This window comes from Anser cygnoides, chromosome 8 (genome assembly GCF_040182565.1).
Source record: "Anser cygnoides isolate HZ-2024a breed goose chromosome 8, Taihu_goose_T2T_genome, whole genome shotgun sequence".
Classification (NCBI taxonomy): domain Eukaryota; kingdom Metazoa; phylum Chordata; class Aves; order Anseriformes; family Anatidae; genus Anser; species Anser cygnoides.
In genome coordinates this window covers 5,980,855-6,003,573 of record NC_089880.1, presented here as the reverse complement: position 1 = coordinate 6,003,573, position 22,719 = coordinate 5,980,855, and the positions used below count along the sequence as shown (strand labels likewise).

Here is a 22,719-nt window from a genome sequence, read left to right as displayed (position 1 = left end):
TTCTAATCTGTGTCCAAGACGGTGCAAATATCTGAGACAGAGGGAGGACCTCATCTTTGCCCCCTGTTGCTTACTGAGATACTGAAGCATTAAAAGATGGAGAGAAAACATATCTTCTCTGTTACCTCAGGCATTGCATGTAACAGCTTCATAGGGTGCCAGAGTGATGTTTAGCAGTTTAAAAGCTTTTATGAGTTTTTCATGGAAAAGCTTTAATGTAAAAAAAGGTGTTTCGAACTTAATAAAGGAAATCAATACTGGAATCTACAAGATAAACAGAAATATTTCACACTGGTATTGTTTTAAATGATACAGACTTTTTAAAATTAACCTTTACCAGTGATAAACTGAGTACTGCAATTACCAGTGATAAACTGAGTACTGCAATACTGAGAACAATACAAACAGCAGAATTAATAAAATTAATTGTCACTGTCTAGCTTAGGAAATGTGCAGAAATTTAAGATCACAAATAGAGCAGAAGTTTTCTTTCTTTCACTTTGATGTATTAGCTGGGTTAAGTTTTCATCCAATAAGTTTGAGAAGTTTGCTATAATAAATAAAAAGGTTACAATTCTGGAACAGCAGTTCCCTTATTTAATACAGCTAATGGGAAAAAGATATTAATTTGTCAATTACATTCAAAGGCATTAACTAGGTACAAATAGCTCCGTCAGAGTAGACACTGAATAGCTCATTACCCTTGCAAATACTACAGTGCAATCGTAAGCATTAAACACTTGTTCTCAGTAAAAAGCAAGAAAGTTTGGAATTTACATTGGAAACATTTGAAACTCTAACACCCCATAAGGCTGCATAGGTTAGTTACAAACACATTCCTTTATTTATTTTTTTCCTGACAAAGCAGATTAAATAAATAAATCCATGTGAAACACCGTGAAGTGTAGCTAACTGCATGTACACAACTGGTTTTCAGAAATATTGCTATCATGACAAAAATCCTAAGGTATCAAATAGTCATTTCAACAAACTAGGTTATTAAACATAATGGTTGTGGGGCAGTTCCCCCCCCCCCCGCCCGCCCGCTTCGAACACTGTCATTTGCAGTTATTGACCAAGACACCTTTCACAAGTGAACCCACTGATCAGGACATTTTTTTCCCTCCCTATGTAATATAAATCATATTCTAAAACATTCAACAATAAGTAATGATTCTTTTTGCTTTATTTGTAAATTGAAACTTATATAGCTCTTAGAAGTGGCTCAGAAACGTACGTCTGTCTTCAAATTCTTATATGTATTTAAACTTTTGCCCATGCTTGCATGTGTGAAACTTTGGGAGGAAAAAAAAGTTAAGGTCTCATCTATATATATTTCCTGTAAGATTTAGTCTGAAGAATAATTTGGGGACAATATGTGCTTAAGCGTCTAGCACAGAAAAATCTCATCTCTGAACACAGGTTCGTCCTCTTGGACTGTTGCACAAATATTTAGTATGTATGTTGTGTAGTGGGTATATCCTTGAAGAAAATAAGCACTCCATTCAAATCAAGACTAATATTGAGCAGATTTATGTGAAGATCGTTTGTGAGAGCAGAAATGCGTTCTCCAGAGTTACTGTACTGTCTGCGAGCAGCTGGGGCACTCACTGGTGCGGCCGTGGTGGGGCCATGCAAGTAGTTGTGTGGGGGGCTCCCTCCTGGCCACTGCAGCTTTCCAAGCATGCTGGCTGCAGCCTGGGAACAGGGGGAGGCAGAAGCTAAGATGAGAGGGGTTCATTAGAGCAAAGTCACTTGCTAACCCCAAATTCTCCTGTTCTGCTTTGAACTTATAAATTAATTAGTAAGGAATAAAATAATAAGGAAAGAACTAATGAAAATTACCTCTGGAGCAGTGGCAGCAGTGCATGCAGGTGTCATGATTAGGGTGCATCTGAGGTATGGGAGCACCGAGGTGATTCGGAAGCAGAGCATACAATGGAAAATGGGTGGGCAGCAGGGAATCATCTGCATCTTGGATCTTCTGCCACAAGGAGCATGATGTTAATTTCTTCCTCCTTGTTGGTCTGCGATTCTGTGCTACATCTGAGTTTACTACATACGTAGTGTTCTACACAGGTTGGGTATTTATTCCTCCTCAAACTAAGTGAGCTGTTGTGGTTGCATTTATTTGAGCAGTAGCTCAAATGAGCTGGCCCTGGGCAAGTTATTTGTGGACCTAAGGCCTCTGGAATCGTCCTGTGCTCAGATTTTCAAGGATTTTGTCATGTTTGTACTTACCTGTTCTCTGGCCACAGCTGTTCATCCTGCATAAGATAGCTACTAGCTATCATCATCTGTTACTTACAGAAATGCATCAAAACTGTTTTAACAGCAGGTGTTATGCAGTCGTGGAATGCTAAGATGTTTCAGGGAAGTGATCTGGTCATTAGGTAGGGCTGTTAAAGCTGTGCAGCTAGAACTGAGCTGCCACCATGTTTAAATCCAGGCAGAGCCTGACAAGCCCCAGGCCTGCAGCTGGGTAATACAACACCTGTGGCCCCGTCTATAGCTATGGCAGAGCTGCATTTATCGGACTACAGGGTTACATCCAAATTGGATTCTTAAGCTCTTCCATCTCCCTCCTCTTCCCCTTCAGAAAGCCCTGACCAAATAAAAAATAAGTCTTGTTTTCTTGTTGTAACTCCATTTGTATTTCAAGCTGTCTTCGTCCTTTGGTGTATTGCATTACTTCTTGAATTAGAGGTTGATTGCAGCCCCTGCAGAAACCTAGTAACTCAGTGCTCACTGCAAGCTGTCGCCTGGCTACATTTCTCTGCATCCTCGCCAGTTGTGCTACAAGCCCGTAGCCCTGATTTTTTTTTTTTTTCTGGCACCTGGCTGCAGCAGCTGTCAGCTTCTGCCCTTCCCTCCATGGATGCCCCAGCCCAGGGCTGTATTGCGTGGGTGAGACTCTATTTGTTAATTGCTGGAGCTAATGTATGGCTTGTGAGTGCCTGCCCCTCACCACTAAAATAGAGCATGCCCACACTGATCCTGCTTGAGTAGTTCTGGGGCAACGAGCTGCACCGGGAATTTGGGACTGAATTCAGCAGGCAGGGCTGCTCGGAAGGGCAGTGTAGGAAGAAGGCAGGGAGCATGGGGTTCTGCAGCACTTTCAGGCATACAGTGAGCGAGGCCAAAGACTTTGTAATGAGTTTGCAAGGCCTCTGAGTGGGGCTTGTTTTGCTTGCTTTGATTCAGTTTGCCATGACTGGTTTTGAGCCTTCTTTTTATACTTGGATTTGCTGTAACAACAATTTTTCTAATGGCCTAATTTTTATTTTGCTTATGTCTGTATCATACTGCAACAGTGTTTTTACAGTGATGAGCAGTAATTATGTGTGGAATGAGGTATTCACGAGTCTAATGTTATGGCATTAGCATACAGAAGAGTCAGAGGCCTCAGAAGCGGGGATACAGGATGTCCCACAGAGGAGCGCAGGTGTGGGATGGTGAGAGGCGGGACACAAGTGGGCCCTGGAGACCCCCAGCTATGAACAACTTGCTGATGGCCAGTTAAAGAAACAGACTTGAGAGCTGGGCAGAAAAGTTAGCACAGAGCAAATACCTCATATGCAAAATGCACCACATACGATAATTTTGAAGCACTACAGAAAGAGCAAGGTTTAAAACAATGTTAAAAAGCATGTAAATGTCCTTAAGTACTTCCTAGGGAGATCACGGTTCTCCCAGCGATGGAGCTGGGATGCGGGTGGCACTGGCCGTGTGTGACTGCGGCCATCGGCATGTTGAGGCCAAGGGACAGCAGAAGGGCAAGCGTGACACCAGGGGAGGGCAAGGTGCTAGGAAGTGTGCCTGTAGTACACAAGGCAATGCATATCAATACTTGTGTAGTAGCATTCTTTATCTTTGTTTGTTTTGTGACAACTAAACTGGACTGAAGCCTTTGAGGCCTTCCAATTATACTGTAGTCCTTTCTCAGCTTCACGTCAGTGCTGTGCTTTCCTTTCCTCTTTGCCTATAACGAGGCTTTGAGCCTAACAGCTGCGTGTTGTGTGGGGTTAATAGGAAGGTAAAGCTGCCTAGGGCCTGATATGGAAGCAGGCACCGGCACACCCAGGGCAAGGCAGGGCACAGTGGCCGCAGGCCATGCAGGCCGGGCTGCTTCCCTCAGCCGCGGGGTGAGGGCTGCCGCTGGTCACGCTGTCCTGCGCTGCGGGCTGCAGTTCGCTCCTGGAATCAGGAGTGTGGCACGAGGCAGGTGAGAAGTGGTGCCCCGACCTTTTCCCTGTAGAAACAAGTAGGAGCTGCACACAACAGCTTGGTGTGAACACTTGAAGCTCTCGTTGTGTTTTCTTCCTGTGGTAACCCCTCTGGCCGACTACATGCTGGGGCTCTGGGGAGGCCTGGCGGCATTAGTCGACAGCCTGCAACAAGCATCATTTTCCTGTATGTCTCAGAGCGCTGTAAATAAGAATCTCTGATGCAAAGTATGTCCTTGAAAAGAGACTTAAAATGCACAGCTCCTTTTGTCCAGTTCAAGTGCTATTTCACTGTGTGACTGCTCACTGCTACTATGCTGTATTAGCAATATCCATCAAGTGGAAATAGCATAAGTCAATCCTTATGGTAAAGGCATAAACCTTCATTCCTAAAGGGACTCAGGTGCCTGTCAGCTTAAGTATCTAAATCGAAAACTAGATTCCTTCTTCCTCAGCTGGGCTTATCCCCAGACTAGGATATTCCTTAGTTTCCAACACTAATATTCGTTTGAGGTCTGAAACTGTGCTTTCCTGGGCTCTGAGTGGTTTCTGCATGGGTAAGAACAGGGCACCTGAGAACTGCCAGGCTGAGCATGGTCCTGCTGCTGCTCACCATGGGCTGGATCCTACGTAAGCACAGAAAGGATAAGTGAGGCTCGTCAAGGACCCCTTCCTATAAATAGTTTGATTGTGGCATTCGCTCAGAAGGCTAGACGTTATCATTCAGTTTCCCACAAACACCCTCGTCCCACAATTATTTAAGCTATAAAACACCCTAGGCAGCATGAGGATTAGAAAAGAGGAAAATGGCATCTGAGATAGACTGGGCATAGGAGAGACTTAAGTAAGGTCTCTTCCAATGTCAGTGTTCCAGCTGGTGTAGTGGGGCACGAACTGTTTCTTTTGTTTTCTTCCTCCCTGTACCTGTCTTCCTGGTATGACTAAGGGCAATTTTTCCATGCATTTTTTGAATGAAAATTTTGGTGACTTCACTGAGTCAGTAAATTATACTAATCTGGATGTGTTATTTATTTCTAGCATGAGTCTGCTTGCTGGTGAGGAAAAATGAGACTTGTAAGCCTTTTTACGATTACATACAGCAGGCAGGTAAGCAATTTTAATTGGCATATGTATAGACTATCCTGAGGTTCTTGTAAAAGAGACAATTAGATAATGCAAATAATTAGCAGGCAGTAATAAGAACACTGAAAGGGATTCTGAGCAAAAAGATCCTGTCTAGCTTAAAATCAGGTTTTGTGGAAAACACTCATCTCTGCCTTTTAAATGTGTTGGTGTATGAGGGTAGAGGGGGAAAGAGGAGAACAGACCTGCGGGAAAGAAGTGGAAACCTATGGTTTTAAACCAAAGTTATGCATTGCTTCTTCTTAAGATTTCACTTCTGTGTTCTGTTTTGATATTGGTCAATGTGAAAACTTGCAGATTTTATATAAGCTGCATAGGAAAAGTACATTAAAAGAAAATCTTTACTGGTGATTTTGTGGTCTTCAGTTAATTGCAGCAAATGTTTACTCATGCATATTTCTGTTTGGAGTAACTACGTTTAAATTTCAGCCAGGACTTTTCTCTATCAGGAAAGTGATGTTGTTTAATTATTAAGATACCTTACAATGTGACATGGGTAATAATATAGTAACTCCTTCAGTCTTTGCCTACAAGTATTCATGTGAAAATTTAGATTGTATGTTACATATGAAATTTTTACTTCACAACCAATTACCAAGTAAAATTCAACAAGTATGCTGCATTACTATAACTGTGACACTGACTCTTGTTTTGAAAAAATCAAAAGTGTATGCGGGATATCACACAGTTCTCCTGGTGAAACTAAGACAAGCTTCTCTTCATTGTGTCTTCTGGTTTTGAGAGAGAAGAAGCCTAAGCTGTTTTGCTTCGAAAGCTGATTTCATCTTAATCCTGAATTCAAATCAAAATCTGATATAAAAACTGGTACCTACAGGTTACAAGAAATTTTCTCATGAATTTCCAAGTGACAAACTTCTAGCCATTAGGGGATATGGAAATTCTTGTAAAAATATATATGCATATGTATATTTCTGGAGCTGTGTCATTGAATACCTTTCTCTCTGCTGCTGTGCTTCATCAGTACAGGTACACATTTTGCTTGAGCTTGTATCCATAGTAGCCTTGTCAGTGTGTTATGGGACGGGGTTAGGCCTGCTATGAACTTTTATTATTATTTTGTGTGTTTAGTTATACACTTTTTCTAGGGATTGACGCCAAAGACCAATATGGACACACGGGCCAGAGTAAAGAACAGCTTTAAAGAAAACAAATTTTTTTTGATTGCCTTCTGAAAAGATGATACCTCTCAAAACAAATCCTTGTTAGTCTCCTGCTCTGTGCATGCATGTCTCTGTTTTCAACAGTAACTGGCATTCAAAGGAGCATCTCTGAAGGAAAAAACTTGTTTGCTATTGGTGTTTGTGTATAATAACTTCATTTGGTAGAAAGAGATCTGTAAGGGCTGTTAATAGGTGGAAGCCCTTTGGAGAGAGCAGGTGTTTTACTTTCTCATCTTCTCCAGAGTCTTCTGCAAGTCCTTCTGCATCAATGATTTCTGATCACGGCCTGCAGGGAAACCCCCCTTCTTGCAGTTGGTGCAGTAGTACTGTGAAGTGGTGCAGTTAGGAGAGGGTCTCATCCCTCAGCACAGTGCGATGTTCCAGGCAATGTGTCATTTGCTCCCAGGGCATCTTTAGGGCAACTTGACAACCTTTTAGATAGCAGCAAGCATCTGAGTCTTGGCTGATGGATCTTGAGGCTGGAAAAGCAACGTTGGTCCCTGAACTTTTCATGTTATGAATAAGGCATAAGTGCAGTATTTTGCTATTGAGTAGGCAGGTGCTTTTGGTCTTCCTTGTGTTTTTGTGGATTTATTTTCTTTATCTAATGGTATTTCGATGTTACATGGAGAAAGGCAGGTCCTGCTTGACAAACCTGATCTCCTTCTATGACAAGGTGACGTGCCTGGCGGATGAGGGAAAGGCTGTGGATGTGGTCTACCTTGACTTCAGTAAGGCTTTTGACACCGTTTCCCACAACATTCTCCTCAAGAAACTGGCTGCTCGTGGCTTGGACTGGCGTACGCTTCGCTGGGTTAGAAACTGGCTGGGTAGCCGGGCCCAAAGAGTTGTGGTGAATGGAGCCAAATCCAGTTGGAGGCCGGTTACTGGTGGAGTCCCCCAGGGCTCAGTACTGGGGCCAGTCCTCTTTAATATCTTTATCGATGATCTGGATGAGGGGATCGAGTGCACCCTCAGTAAGTCTGCAGACGACACCAAGTTAGATGCGTGTGTCAATCTGCACATTTAGTCAGCTTAATATGAGCCAGAAGTGTGCTCGGGGGGCCAAGAGGGCCAACAGCATCCTGGATTGCATAAGAAGCAGTGTGGCCAGCAGGGCTAGGGAGGTGATTGTCCCCCTGTACTCGGCTCTGGTGAGGCCGCACCTCGAGTACTGTGTTCAGTTTTGGGCCCCTCGCTACAAGAAGGACATGGAGGTGCTCGAGAGAGTCTAGAGAAGGGCAACGAAGCTGGTGAGGGGTCTGGAGAACAAGTCTTATGAGGAGCGGCTGAGGGAGCTGGGCTTGTTCAGCCTGGAGAAGAGGAGGCTCAGGGGCGACCTTATCGCTCTCTACAGGTACCTTAAAGGAGGCTGTAGTGAGGTAGGGGTTGGTCTGTTCTCCCTCATGTTTGGTGACACGACGAGGGGGAATGGGCTAAAGTTGCGCCAGGGGAGGTTTAGGTTGGATGTTAGGAAGAACTTCTTTACTGAAAGGGTTGTTAGGCATTGGAATGGGCTGCCCAGGGAAGTTTTTGAGTCACCATCCCTGGAGGTCTTTAAAAGATGTTTAGATGTAGAGCTTAGCGATATGGTTTAGTGGAGGACTTGTTAGTGTTAGGTCAGAGGTTGGACTGGGTGATCTTGGAGGTCTCTTCCAGCCTAGATGATTCTGTGATTCTGTGATAGAATTTGGGATATCTTGTACACTGATAACATGTGTTTTCAAGTTAATCTTCATTCCCATCTTGCAGTAATTTTCATAAACGAATAAAAAGATATATAAAGAGAGAAATTTGAGGTTAATAAATTAATAATAAGATGAGTTCTAGTGTATTATAGTCCTCATAATCAGGAAGTCATGAATTTTAAGGGTTCAGTGCTTAGTGCTTCCTTTTTGTCTTCTGGGGGCTGCAGAATGTAAGCAATGGCTTGTTTCACTAGTGTGTGTTGACTTGATACACCAGACTTTGAAATTATTGAAATTGGAAATGCAGGAGGCAGTATTAGTAATATGCTACTTGACATGCAGAAAAACTAAATATAACATGATAATTAAGCAACTAACTGTACAACAACTGCGATTTTGTCCTGGATATCCAGTGTATCTGTTCATGTTTAGTACTGTTGCTTACAGTTCTGCAGCATGTCATCACCCCTGCTTTCTTTTTCGGAGTTGATCTTGACCCATTTTGCGGTGGCCTGTTGCAGTGAATGAAATACTGAGGCGGTGACCACATGTCCAGCTCTTTAATGCCTCCTCTCCTTAAGCTAACTGCACAAAACCAGTCTGCCCTGTTTCAATGGAGTGGGCAGTAGAGCAGTAGGAGTATGTGGACAGTGAGTGCATGTTTGAAATGTCCCTCTGAGGGATGCAAAGCTGGGGTGGATGAAGAGACCTGATGAGAAGGTGGCCTGTGCCACGTGTGCCTGGATGGGCTGCCGGTGGTGTGGTGCGAGTCCACTGTATCTGCAGCTGCAGATGGCTCTTTTCTGCAACATGTAGCTGCTTCTAAATATTGAATAATTTGTGGTTTAATTCCATGTTAACGAACAAAAACTGGCTTACTGCTGTTACATTGCAGTTTGGCCCTCAAAGTCAATACAAGGGAAACAGCTAGAGATTTTCAATTAAAGTAATGATATTTTATGAATTGATTATTGATTAAGTTGACAAGATAGGGGACTAGTTAGGGTCTTGTGATAAATGTCTACAATTACAGGTGCCTGTGTTTGAAGGCATGATCTGAAATTTAATAATAGAGTCCTAGTAGTTTTACATAAACTTGCAACTTGATTTAAATTACCAGGCTGATCACAAACAGGTCCATAACACATCAGTTCCTAGACTAATGAACCATACATCCTTGTCGACTTTAGTAATGTTTTGACAGTTTTTGCCTCAGTGCCTTTGAATTACAAGTGTGTAGAGATGTATTGCTTACTGCTACAATAGGTCTTTCCCTCAGGATATCGTAGGTCACGTTTGCTGAATCTGAATTGGTTAACTAAACAATGACAAGTTCTATAACGCTTTAAAAGAAGGTTACAATCGTTTTTTATAGTTGTAATTGCAATTTTTTTACAAGGAGAAAGATATTAAAAGAATGACATTTTTCAATTTCATACATTATTTAACTTTTCTGAAATCACACTTACAGAGTTCTTAAAATATAGAGGATTTATATAGCAGTGTGATTAATTCTAAGATGGTAGAAAGCTGCTGTTGATCCTCTCCTCGCAAACAGAAATGCAAAATAATTCAGGTTTTAAAATCAGACTACCTTTACCTTCTCACTAATGAATGTATCGTGTGAGTAAAACACGTGCAGCAACTGTCTTATATCATTTACCTGTTTGTCCTACAAGCTAACCTTGTTTCATATGAGTATTTTTCATAAATGATTTTTCTGTGCTGTTTTTCCTGTGGCTGGTTTCTAAAGTTCAAAAAAAAAAAAAAAAAAACACACAAGGAAACAAACAAACAAAAAAAACAAACAGCCCAAACCAAACCTGGTTTGTTGTACATTTGATCTTTTGTATGAATTTCCTGTTGTTTCCTTAAATTCATAGGGAGCAAACCAGACAAATAAAGCAAGACAGTTTCAAGAAATGATACATAATATAGGAAAAGTCTAGATTTTCTTGCACTTGTCTAACTTTTCCCTTTTTGGAGTGAAATAGAGTGTGGCTTAAATGAATTGTGGAAGCTAAATATTGAGGTCAATTCTCCAATGAGGGTGGAGTAATATTTCATGTGTTTGAAATGTTGCATTGCTTTATTACTATATTAAGGGGGGAAAGGCAAGGCTGACTTTATTAAATGTTGTGACCTCCTGAAACACTCTGCAAATTTACTTGTGGTGTTTCCAAGTGATGAAGTCTCGAGGACACAGCATCTGGTTTCCCAAGGTGTTTTCTCAAAGTAGGGTCATATTTGAGCAAGGCATGTTGTGTGATGTGTCACCATCTTGTTACTTGTGTGAAGATTTGGGAGTAATGGTCTCTGAAGTACTGCTGCCTTTTGATTGTAACTGCTCACATTCACGACCTCTGAAAGATATATTGTGGATGCTGGAAAAAGGACTGCTGCGAGGGCACTGATAGCATTGCGTGCATCCCCTGTGTTGTCTTGCTTCCGTGTGGGAGCAGAGCGTAGCTTGGGCCCTCTTGTATTCTGTGATATGTCTTTGTTGAAAAATCTGTTATATAAATTTCAGAACAGGCATAATAGGCCATAATATGGACCATAATCCCCATTACTGCCCATTATGAATGTGTAATTATCTGCTCAATAGTCCGTCTTTGGATTCATTATCATATAATACATTAAGTTTTAGTTCATGGATCATCGCCCTTCAAAGCTCTCTGACAGTCTATTAAGTAAACGCTATTAAGTAAATTCAGTCTTTAAAAATGTGAGTGATTTTTTTTATTTTCACAATGATAGTGTTCTAGATGGAGCATCTTATACCTATTCAACCTCACTGCAGTCAGGGAAGGCGTATGTGCAGCTAAAGCAAGTTCTATATTTTTGCATGAATAGCAATGAATTTTCAAAGCTTAGAGGAAGATCTAGGACAGCTCTCAGATGTCCACACAACAGAGGACAACGGAGAAGTGTTCTCTTTTTGTACAGTTTTTATATGTTAGCTTGCAATGGTGCTATTTTGCTTAGAGCCACATAAATGTGCTTGCTGAAGCCATTCTGGGCCTCTTACAGCCCACAGCTTTTTCTGTTTCTTCATTGCTCTGTGTGCCTGTTACAGGTTGGCATTTGAATGGTGCAGAAGAAACACAAATAACATAGTTCTCCAGCTCACTTACATGCTTCTCCCACTCATCTTTTCCGCATTTTATCTCATGCTGTATAGAACTTGTAAAATGCATTACAGGAAAAACTTGGGTTCAAGTCTTGTTCCTTGTTTCTCATCCCAAAGAGATTTCCTGCTCAAGGGTAATTTATGACTTCTTACAGCATAGTCATACACAGGTTAACTGATCACAGAGATGATGCAATGTTGGTTTTATTCTCTGTGAGAAGGGAATTTTGACGTTGCTTAGTCCATACAAGATTCTGGATCACAAATGAGATGATACTTTTCAGTTAAGACAAATAAATGAAAAATTATTAAGCTAAAGAGAGGCTGGAGATGAATTCTAATAGAAATGAATGGGCGGTGCATGGTGCAATGCACTTGGACAACCTACGCAGTGGTTAAGATCTGATTTAGTTAGTCAGTTAAGTTTCGTAAAGCTTATTTTGCTATTCTTACAATCTGTATGCTTGTCATAGTTTAAATAAAGATGAGTGACTCTTATTTTAGGGGCTTACTTCATCCATTGACACCTTTATTTTTGCTGCACTGAGTGGAGATACTACCTGCAAGGAATCATTTGTGGTCTTCTCACTGCCTTCAAACAAGTGTAGTCATGCCATTGACTAAAAGCATATGCTCTCGCTTTCAGAAGGGGCTTTTTACTATATGGAGAGTGCCTTGTTTCACTCTGCTCTCCCTTGGACTTCACTTTTATCAGGAAGAAAGGCAAAAGTACAAGTAGACAGCTGAGATAACTTTTTTTTTTTTTTAACAAAGATCTCGTCATAGCAAACGGGAATCTCAGGCCACTTTAAAAACATTTCATGCTATAAGTGTGAGCACCATCACTATAATTCTGTAGTTTGGGAAATGAGGTTTTTATGGCTGATGACACGTATTAATTCTGGTGCAACTTGGTCTGAAGTGGCATCATGTTATGATGTGAGCATAATTTGTCTGAGAGCTAACGTGAGGCCTGTGAGATGGATCTGATCGCAGAGTGGGCAGTGGCACAGTGGCACTCCTGTGTGCCTGGGGCATCTCCCTGGTTCTGTCATGCTACTTGCTTGTGGGTGAGTCTATTTCTTTTAGAAGAAGTTACCAAAAGCTAATTGAAAAAAACCCTATCAGCACACAGATGACCTTATCTACGCTCTTACTGGAACGTGGTGAGGATGCACGGAGGGCTGAAGGAACAAACAATCTTTGTAGGAACATGAGCTAAAATAAAGAGATGCTGAGCTATGGCTGTGGGGTGGATGCCCTCAGCACTGTAGAGCACAGATTCCTTTTTCAGGCATTTCTATATATTTTGGCACCCTTTTATCATCCTGCTGGTATTTTATGAAATAGTTCATTTTAGTTAGGTATCAAAGCAGGAAAAGAAAGCCAGAAATCTTAGAAAAAGGAATAAAATACTTCTGTTGTTGCAGTTTTCCTCTCTTTAAGGGACAGTGACCCTGCCTGATTCAACAGTAGCCTTCAGATTTCTTTACTGTGATTTTTTTTTTCCAGCCCAGTATTCTTAACCTGCAGGTTATTTTAAGCTTATTGCTTTTAAATTGCAGAGCATTTAAGACATTGCAGGCATGTAGAATTAGGTTGGACAGTACTGAAGGTTACACTATCAAGAACTAACCTATAATGACAGTTGGATAGTCAGAATGATAGTCTTTTTTATCTAGCTAATGTATCTCATTCTGGTTTTATTAAGCAGCGTTTATTCCTTCCTATGCTGGCAATTATGTTCAAATACTTCAGCACTGATGCTTTAAGCCTGTATTTTGATTGGATTGCTGTAAAAAAATATTTTTGTTTGAGCAAACATCAGAGTTATTGGGTTACTTTTACCTTAGTCAAGTCTGAATGTGTTTCACTCACCATAAATCTTCCTTGAAATTAGGTTTTTCTGTTTGTTTTGTAATGGTGTGATAATCACCAACATGGTGATAGATGAACAACAACATTGGAGGCATAGTATTCATTTATTACATGAAATCTGGGGGAAGTTGGATCTGGACAAAGGGATGCAACTCACCCTAGCATTGCAGTTTTTCCAGTTAATGCCGGCATTGAATACTCCCGTTACTGCAAGAGCTACTTACAGTGAAGTTTTGCTGTGCTGGTTTTTCTCGTGGGCTGGGAGCACACAGATGGGTGACCACTCCCTTCTGATCTCCTGGTATAGCATTGATGGTGCCATGTCCTTGTGAAAAAGGCTGGGCTGTTGTGTGTGCATGGAGCTATAGGTGACAGGAGACACGAAAGCTGTCGCTGCTCTCGGTGCATCGCTTACAGGGCTCTGGTGGAGCAGCGCCCGCTGCCACGTGGTTACCAGAGCCCCGCTTCCAGGCACCCCTCCCTTGTGTTGGGTAAGGGCCTACGATATTTTCCATCGCCAAGTGCTCTGAGGGTCTTTTGATTTGATGGTAGGTATTAATTATTTAATAATCTGTTTTCCAAATCTGAATCAGATCAAAATTTTACAACTGGGTACATGTCTGGAATTAACATATACAATTGTTTAAGAATTGTTTGGGTACGAAAGCAATTGGCATTCAAAACAATTGTTTTTGTGAAGGCTGAAATCTAGATTCATTGAGAAAATCTGTAAAGAAATAACTGCAGACAGACTCCCTGCTACTTCTCTTATGAAAAATCTAAAACAAAACAGAAAATGACAGCACATAATTACAATGAAATAGAACCATTTATTAACAGTTCTAGGGTTAAATTTTGTTATTGGCAGTAATAACAATATAAATGTTTGCATTCAGCTGAGGGCATGCTGTGTTATTCACAGTGGGATCAAAAGTTTCCCTGTAGAGTTCTCAGTGAAAGGAGTGTTGCTCTTAAAGAATTTTATTTTGGTATTGTGTAGTTTACTCTCTTTTTTTCTTAAGACCTATTCTTGCCTGACATAAAATGGTTTCCACTGTCAAATACTCTTACAGGACTGAAAGCTATCTCCAAAAGATATTTTTTAATATGTATATTTTTAACTGGTTTAAGTACATAAATATTCATGCTGCAATTTATTTATTGACTGTTCTTAAAATTTTGAGTGGAATCTTTGAACTGAAATAGGATGGATTCACAAAAAGAAAATAGTGATTAATGGCTGCCTGGCTACTAATGAATGCCAGGAAAGACAAACATGAAATAAAATATTGATGTGAAAAAGGAGTTTTAAGCAGCGTCAGTAGAATTACGTAGCCTGAAAAATCTGGTTTGGAACATGGAGGAAGAAGAATTAAAACTGGGACGTGCTGTGGCCCAGCTCCTGAGAAGAACTGCAGCTGGGCTCTGGGGGTCTGAGGCAGCACAAGGGCCAGGGTGTTCCCCTAGCAGCTCCATCACCCAGCCCTTCAGAAAGAGCTGGTGTAAAGTGCTGGGAGATGCGACTTAATGACTTCAGAAGGTGCTGGGTGTAATAAAGAAAACTGCACCACTTGCACTGTCATTTTGAAGTACTGATAACTCTGTATGTACACTTCTTATGCGTAGTATGGGATTGTTTCTGCTGAAGATCTTGCAACACTGAAAACATTACGCAGGCCTTGCAGTAGAAACTGGCATATGTCAGGAGCTTAGCTGAACGCTTTTTGGATTTCTGTGTGTTTGAGCTCCATGGAGATGATATAACTGTCACATTTTTACAGCTGCCTCAAGTGGTAATTCTGTAATCAGATGAAGCATAAGAACAATAATTCCTCACTCTGTATCTTTAAGTTACTCCATTTAACTTCATTGTACTACCTTTAAGTTGCTGCATTTAACTTCATTTCACTACCCTGCAATTATCTTTCCATTGTATAGCTCGTGAGATGCCTTCCAAAGCTGTTCATGTCTGAAAATTGAGTGAAGTTGAGGCATACTTAGAACAGTATTCCTTTAGTGTCCTAAGCTTAGACCTGGTAAATACTCACAAGGATGAAGACTGTACATTCACCACAAGTGATCCAGCGTGGTGTGGTGAAGAGGAGGGACGGCACTTCAGTCCTGATATGAGTTAATGGCTGTGAATTTTTCTCTTTATTCTAGTGATGAAACTTACAGGAGATCCTCTCCCAGTATAGTGGTTGCGTGTGTCTTTTGTACCCATTACAGAAAGCAAAGGGTGAAGTTGTGTTCTAGGTCTGATGTTTTCAGTTACCTTTAAGAAGGGGACTGTAAAATAGTAACACTTCAACATCACAAAATTCTTTGTTCCTTTAAAGGAGACTGAATAAACGCTGAGAGACCTAGCAGAGAAAGCATCAGTAGGAACCAGAAGAGCAGATAAAATGTAATGAGCATTGCGGAAGAGACTAAAAATTTTAGTGGAGCCTGAGATGATTTTCAATTCTGTAAAAAAAACAAAAACAAAACAAAACATAACAAAAAAAAACACAAAAAAACAAAACCAAAGCAACAGGATACTATATGTTGTTATTAAATGCTGTGCCCGTCTTCAGACAAAGGGGGGGGCCAACAAATTGGGATGTATTTGTGTGATATATGTAAGTTGATGGTATGTATACATGTAAAATACTGTGCTCATTGTTGAGCACCGTAGTTCTGAAAAGACAAGCTGAAATAAGAGTGAAAAACTGAAGATTTGAAAATTGAAATCAGAAAATTGTTTTATATCCCAAACGCCTGAGAAACCGAGGGACAAATAACAGGTTTTCAGAGGGATTCAGGAGGGGAACCAGGATAAAAACGTATAAATAACAGCAGAAGGTAATGAACACTCTCTTCTATAAGCTTTTCTAACAGGAAAAGAAAATATAGTGTAACCCCCAAAGGGAAAGAACATACTTGGCGTGACACACGATTAGGTGCCAGGTTTGTGGCTTGTTCTGCTAGCAGCTTGCTGGAGCCCAAGAAGCGTTCGATTCTCATTTGTCGCAGTTCGGTGCCTGGGTATGTCTGCTTATCCCTGGATTCCTGTCTCTTGTCTCTTCCCTTTTCCTTCTCTGAACTACATGGCTGGTTGGTATCACACCACAGATGAATTTGTGCTCTAAGCATTAATCACTGGGGTTTGTCGTTGGCCGTGCTTTGGCTGGATCCTGAAGCACCTGCCAGGACTGAGACACCCCCGGTGGCTGCAGCGCTGGGGAGCCCCAGTGCTGGGAGCTTCTGCAGCCAGCTTCTATTAACTCCCCTTATAAATGCTTGATGAAAGGATTATAAATGATTAACAGGTACACATACATTACAGACATACAGGAGTACTGTGTGTGGTAAATAGTGCTCAACAGTACCAGTAAAGGGTGTTAAGAACATTTAGATCTCCTGTGCCTCTAAGCAGCCTGTTAAACAAGCCATTGATTTGCTTCTTAGTAAACCAGCTATTAATAAATCATTCATCTTTTATTAACTATTTGTGGCATGTAAAATGTGTTTGAGTCTTCTCGTGCTGATGTTAAATAAGATTTATGATAGTTTCTCTTCTCCCCCTCCCAAACATTGAGACTTAATTTAAGCAGAGACAGGAGAAAGTTGGAAGCTGGTAGGTCCTGCAAGTTTGTTTCTTTGCGGTCATTATTCGATGTCTGTTTAATGCTCTCTAGGATCAGTCAATTGTCTTGTCAGTCAGTCATTGTCAGAAAGCATGTTTCTTGTTTGGAGGGAAAAAAAAAAAAACACCAAGAAAAGGGAGAAGTCGCATAAGTTTATGGTTACATAATTTGAAAACAGCTAACTGCCGAAGGGCTGTAACTCAATCAGAAATGGATACTGTAGTGCTCCAAGAGCATTCACCTTGTCAGTTATTTCTCTTAGGAAGGGGATAAAAAATATATTTTCCACATACAGACAGTTACCAACATGTGCTTCTAGTCAGTTTACATTTTCAAAACCGCCTTTGTAACAAATCAAACCAAAATTAAAAGAATAACCTGCCATATCCTAACCCAACTCTTGAGACTTATGCATTTAAATGTTAACTTTCTTTTTAAAAAATATTTTTTTTTTTTACTGTCGTGATTGTCTTTCTTTGTTTGCTACCCAATTTCTATAGCCTCCTGTGTGGTGGTGTGTCAATACCCAGGTATCAAGCCTGGGGAAATGTGGTCAGAAATTCAGTAACGACTGTGAGGAGTGGTACAGGCTTATGAAATGGGGTGTGGTGGGGAAAGGTATTCTTGGAAATTGGTAGTAACTTCTGAAAGGGCTTGAAGAAATAACTTCTATTGGAAATGTTGTTATTATTCTCTACAGACTATACAATGTATAGTCTACAGACTATACAAGTGGTTTGAAGGGCTGTTTCCACTGTTGACTTCAATAGAAAATGACTGAACTTGTAAGGGAATGGGAGATTTAGAAAAACTCAAATATCTACTCAACTGCTGGACTTTGTGTCTGCTTTTACTATTGATTGACCGCTGGAGAAGTCTAGTATAGAGAAATATGACAGTGAGTGACATGAGATGAAATATTTTTTTGGTTAGGGATGACCTCGTAATTCATGAATGGCAGTATGAAGTGGGACTATGAATGAATTATGTGGGGACATCCTAATGAGTACGGGCTGTTTTTGATCCTGTTCTCCTCAATTTCTAAGCCTAGAGGAAATGTATTTCATACTGCAGTTCACCATAAAAAAGTAAAAACTGAGGAACCTTGTATAGGTTGAGCTACAGGGTGTTTATGTGCTTTATTAATAAAAGTAATCCATGGGGTAGTGGCGATGTTTGGCAATGGGGTCAAATACCACCATGGCATTCAAATTTTCAGGTAACACGAACTAACCAAACTTTGCTAGCACTCACAAATGTGGTTATCATTGCAGGCAATACCATGAAAATTCAGAAGAGTCCTGAATAAGAATTTTTGCCTCTTATAGTCCATCTTCTGTTTATTCAGGACACATTTTCCTATGTGTTAAGCATCTCTGAAGGTGCCTACCAAGGCAAGTTAGGCTGGGGGCAGTGGGAACACACTGCTGGCTTGCAGCGGGAAGCTTGTGGCTTCCCACTGTGGTTGTGGCTGTGCGGGCTCCTGCCAGGGGGTGTCTTGGAGCAAGCAGTACCGTGCAGGTCCATGCAAAGGGGCTGCTGGAACGGCAGGTGATGCTTCCCTAACCACCCCGACTGGGACCCTGACTGTCCCTGCTGGGGACCGTGTCTGAGCTTGTCCTTTCGTGGGCCTGAATGGGGCTTTGTTTTCCTACCCAAAGCTGGTAACTGGGACATAGTGGCAGTCATATGCCGTGTTTGGTCCAGATAAAAGCTGAGGGAGAAGTACCCCTATGGATGTGAAGTGAGATGTGCCTTGAATCCGTGACATAGTTTGTGTTCTCCAAAGGGGTGAGATTATCTCACTGTTATTATGTAGTTCGTTAGCTGGTGGCTGCTTGTGGGGCTTACCTTTCCCATCGCTGCATTTGGAGACCCGTACATTAATTTTAACTCCGATGACAATTGCCTGTGATGTTCCCTGTTGTCACTGCAGCCATGGAGGTCAGGCCTAATGATATGCCAAGAACTCTGTGACAGTTTGCATACAGACGCGATTTACTCAGGTCTCAGCACTGCCACTCTCAGAAGATGAGGAGGTATTGAACTGTCAAACTGAGACTGAGCAGGTGACAGCTGATGCATTTTAGATCAGCTGCCTTCATGACTGATTTAGTAAACCTGACTGAGAATGAGCAGACTTTTTCTTCAATATTATACTGTTGTTTTTTTTAAGAAAATGAAAACGAAGATGTGAAAGTGTTTATTTTAAATACTATCCTTTATACCTGTTCACTTTGAAACCTTTTAGTATAAAAATGATACACGGTGCATAATCCAGGATTTTTTTTTTCTATGGAAAGGATTGAGGTAGAGAAATATTTTTATCCTTTCCACAGCTTTGTGGCAGTTCAACATCTGACTTTCAGTCAATCACTCTACCTGCTGTCTTCTATATATCATACAACTTCTTTAAATAGATAAAGCTCAAAATAACACAGACAGGCAACAGCATATGGAAACATATGCAACAAATGTAACAATAAATGTGTTTCCTCCTCTTTCCTGAGTGTGTAATTCCTAATTTTGATAATGTTGATTAAAAAAAATAAAGGTATTTCACAGCGTGGTCAGAGTTAGTCTTCAAACCACTTCACCAAACGCCAAGCTCCTGAAAGAAAATGAATACAATGGTGGGGAAGAACAAATGTCATTGTCATTGCAGATTAGTGCTCATAGCGCTGATTGCTGTACCGTGGAAGAATTAAATTGTCTCGTGTGCAGAGAGATGTTTCTGGTCTTTTCTGATTGATAACATTAACATTTGAAAGGCCTAAGAGGGCTTAAGTAGCAAATTCTTTCCCTTCCGTCACTGGTTTACAGGATTTCCTTTTGGCAGAACAATTGCGGAGTCACAGAAGGAGAGAAATTTTGCAGATGTCATTTTGGTGGTAGCATCCCATTCTGCGGAGCACTTTTTGTGCCTGCAGGGAAGAGCTGTCTTCTCTACATCTCTCCTCTGCTTTTTATTTGGCTGAAAAGTTGTCCCCAGAAAAGCTCTGTCGCTGCCCCCTGCGGCCAGGGGAAGGCTCCTTTGGTTCCCCCTGGCTGGCTGCTGAGGTGTACAGGGGACAAAACAGGCCGTGCTCCAGGAGAGAGTGGGTTGCACAGAAGATCTCTTGCAGTTTCTGTTGAACGTTGAAAAATGTAAAGATGAGGCGCTAATATGCCTAGAGTGAAGTAGGTTTTTCTAAATGAATTGAGAATACACCACATATGTTTCTTCTCTGCCTGTTGCCTTGTTTTTGAGAAATCCATTTTTATTTTTCAGTTTGTTAAATATTGGAAATTTGGGTCACTGGAGCAATGAGTAAACTCAGTGAATACAATGGTCAGAGGTGTTATTCCTCCCACAAAATTGCAATGTGGAAATAATAGAATTTATGCAGAATTCACATAAATGATATTCCTTCTTTGAGCACCAGTGCAGCTGGGACTGCAATATTTCCAGTTATGACTGACGTTTCCTCTCACCTCTCTGTCCTCTCCTCATGAAAATGCTTAACCGTTCCCGTGGAGCCCTGCTGTCGGACAGAGCGCGGGGTCCTGGGCTTGCTCCGGGAGGGAGGCGGCTGGTGAGCTGGGCAGAGCGGTGTCGGATCCGATGTGCCCGTCACTGGAAGGAAGGTGATGACCCAGGGAGGTGACAGCGCCAGATCACTGCGAGGCTCAATCTATACAGCGCAGTTCCCTAGCAGCGGCTGTTATTGTTTTCTTGCTATATGAAAGGGGGGTGAGCTGCCAAATGCTTCAGAAAGCACATTTTTGCTATTTTATGTATAGAATTAGCACTAAAAACAGCCTTAAAAAGGTAATAAAAAGCTAAATGCTTCACTATTTCCAGGTAAGCAAGTGTGTGCGTGGAAACTGAAACATCTTTTAAATCTTTTATATCTTCTTATTAGAGAAATGCCTTACGGTTCTTGATGCAGGCTCACTTCCCTATATGCTGAAAACTCACTTCAATATTTACTGCAATTTAGGGTTCTATTATTGAGTATAGTGATGCAAAACATCATTCCAGCAGAACGTTTTCTCCACTGACTGTGCTGCTGCACAGTTCTGCATCATCAAAAAACAAATGCTATTTGCATTGCAGAGAACAGTAATGTTATCAGGGGGATATCTGTGAATTGTTTTCTATAAACCTCTGTAATATTTATTTCAAATATATATGGAATGTTTAGATTCTAATTCTTTATAAGCTTCTTGCTTTTTCTTTAAATTATTACAAAATCTTCCATTTTCTGTCAGTAGGGTAAGTTTCCATTCTCATCTTTGTGTTTATTAGAGTCCATACCTGACACTTCAATCTCTGCAGCTGCACACAGGTCCCTAAATGTTGCCTGACTGGTGCCCCTTGTGTCTGAAATGTGGGGCCAGGTGCAGAGATCATGCTGCCCAAATCAAGGTGACAGTGGGGCCGGGTTTGAGCAGTGGTGGCTCATCATGATCCAGCATCCCTGACATCAGAAGGAGGTGATAAACAGCAGTAAAATGGGCAGAGGATAGTTGCTAATGAGAGGAAGGAGATTTTCATTTTTCATGTGCAATAAAATCTTTTTCCCTCTTCCCTTTTACTCACCCCTGTGCTTCATATAATATGCAGAAATATGCAGTTGGGGTCTAGTTATCTGGAGAGAAATAGTGCTTGTCTGAGCTGTAAGTGTCTTGTTTCCCAGGACAGAAAGAGCCCGAGATTTACTGTGGCATGTGGGATTTGTGGGGGTGAGTGAAGTGATCTTTCCCTTTTGACATAATATTTGCAGAGCAATTGGAGAAAATGGTCTGCTGGAGACCGTGCTTGTAGCATGTAAGAATTCGTCTTTCTTCAGAAAAAGAGGAAAGAGTGGATTTCAGCTTTTCTCGTGTTATTTCTGCTTCTAGACAAAGGCATCAAGATGGTGCAAAACCAAAGGAATGCTGACACATTTGCTAAGCAAGTCAGGACTCCCTAACCCAAATAATTATTGGCAGTGGTGGTTTGTATATGAACAGTAGTCATTCCTTTGCTGTAGAATAGCTGTTTGTTTAGCTTACAAAGGAAAAATGAGAGAGAAGCTCATTGTGTTTGTAGCTAGAAAGGTATATTCAGATCTGGGTCTAAAACTGTCAAGTCACTTCGACATTCTTGTACTTTGCTCTGTAGGGTTGTAGTTTTCAACCTTTTTTTCTTCTGTAAACCTCTCAACCTTTTCCACTGAAGATAGAGATCTCGGTATAGCAAGTTAAAGCCCCACAGACAATCAGCTTGAATTTTTAATGCTTTCTTTTCAAGTTACCCTTACAGACATCCACCAACCTTGAGTGCTTTGCAGACTACAACTTGAAAACCGTTGCTCTGAGGAACTAGTCAGGTCGAGTCGTGAGTAAAGCTGCTAAAATGTTGAAGATTTTATTTGGGAGAAAAGTAATCTGATGTGGGAAGAGAAAAATAGCAGTCCTGAAGTTGGAAGTTAGTAGTATTATCTTTGGAAGTATTTACAGTCCTTTTTTGTCATGAATTTCAAGCAAGCTTGGACTCTTGGGCACAGATGGGGGAGAGAAGACAGAGGCAGCTGGTGGCTGAATGATGCTTGGCTCTATGACACAGGAGCAGTTTATGGGCCTTGGAAGCCCACAGCTCCATATTTTAATGTACAATATTTTTGGGAAAAAAAGCAGTTTTCAAAAAGGACTAAAAGTTTGTTAAATAATTTCAGGAATTGTTTTTGATCAGTATTTCATGTCTGAATACTCATTCTGACAGAGACCCGTTCACTCTAGCTGAGGGCCAAGCCCAGACTTCCCTGGAACTTTAGCACCAAGCCTGAGGTTACAAGTTGAACGCTGTCTAGAGAA

The 22,719-nt window shown here is 41.1% G+C and overlaps 1 long non-coding RNA gene across 1 annotated transcript in view; it reads left to right on the top strand.

The window, feature by feature from the left end:
- The window catches only part of LOC136791386 (uncharacterized), a 40,329-nt gene that overhangs the window by 2,124 nt on the left and 15,486 nt on the right, over nucleotides 1–22,719 (top strand). Inside the window, exon 2 of the long non-coding RNA XR_010833285.1 lies at nucleotides 5,265–5,333. This is a non-coding gene — a long non-coding RNA (uncharacterized lncRNA). The remainder of the gene's footprint in view (nucleotides 1–5,264; nucleotides 5,334–22,719) is intronic.